We start from the raw sequence: 1,533 nt of genomic DNA on the forward strand, positions 1-1,533 counted from the left end.
AAACTGAAGGCCCTCGCTTTGTCGCGAAAGAAATTGCTATCGCGTCTTTACAAGAAGAAAAGGTAAAAACCTTTGTACTGAAACCGCCGTTTCCTCTTCATCTGTTATCCCCACGATATAAAACCATAAACGAATGGGTAAAACGACTTTACCATGGTATTGGTTGGAATGATGGTTATTTGGATTACAATACTTTGCATAATGATGAAATCGAAAGGATTTTTGCAACTGCTGAAACCGTATACGTAATGGGAACGAAAAAGCGACTGTGGTTTCTAGAAGAATTTCCCGACTGCCGAAATGTAATCAATTTAGAAGAAATGAAAGATTTCCCATCGCTCGAGAAATTATTATCTAAGTACTATTATAAATACTTTTCATGTAAAAATCATGTAAACTATATTGGTAAAAATGAACCTTATTGTGTCGAGAAAAATGTTATTGTTTTAAAGTATTGGTTGCGCAGTATTATGTAAATATGTATGTACAACATTTCGTATTAAATACGATCTAATATTTTAAATAAAACTAGCCGTCAGAGCTAATACTACTCATTCGGTTATTGTCAACGGTAGAGCAGCAGCGCCTACATATTTTTACTGTCTAATTGTATTGTTCGCATTCTCTAGAAATGCCTGTTAAAATTAAGTATATGTGTCCTAAATGTAAAGGGGAAACCGATGAATTCAACTCAAATTGCATTCCGTGCACTTTTACCAAATATAAGAATATGGAGGGTTATAAACACTGTCGGGCAAACTATTTTATTCGAAAAGGACCCGCAACTAATGACAATTAGTAACGTTATTTAGTATTTTTTCATGTTCTAGGTCTAATGGTATTATCGATATATGAATACACAATAGATTGTATTAGTAATAATAATAATAATAAAAATTAAAAAAAACCAAATGGACTTTTTGGTTTGTTGTGAAACTTCAAGGATGATGATAGATCATATAAGAGACAGAGGGAGAGAGAAAAGGTGAAGGGAGTAAATAAAACAACCAAACTGAAAAATATTAGGTCACTTGATACTTGATATTTGAAAACGATAGACACAACATGTCGGCGTTATTGACCATAATTGCTACCGCCTATAATGTAAGCTTATTAATTTCTAGACCGCATGACTCTCAAGAAGCGTTTGTTTGCTTCCAAAATGATAGTGAGTTATTATTGCCGGCATCATCCTCTTTAACACCTACGTGTTTATGGCCTGCTAATTGGAGTAGAGCTCTACCATTCTATATTTACAAAAACAACATATTTAGATATAACAACGTAACAGGAAATAACGTTAAAATACGTTATATTTTAAAAGAAGGTGATCACATCGAGAGTCAATGGATTCGTCTCCCTACACAATCAAACAATGAATTTTCATGGGTTCTGAATTATTAGTTGTACCTTATTATTGCAATTCTTTCTGTGAAAATTGTATTTCTTATTGCATCTAATTTGTACACTATGAATAAATTTCGACTTTCTTCATAGCTAGTTGTAAAAAAATGATATCGTTTTCATCATCAT

The sequence above is a fragment of the Agrilus planipennis genome, unplaced genomic scaffold, assembly GCF_000699045.2.
Source record: "Agrilus planipennis isolate EAB-ADULT unplaced genomic scaffold, Apla_2.0 scaffold42, whole genome shotgun sequence".
NCBI classification, from domain to species: domain Eukaryota; kingdom Metazoa; phylum Arthropoda; class Insecta; order Coleoptera; family Buprestidae; genus Agrilus; species Agrilus planipennis.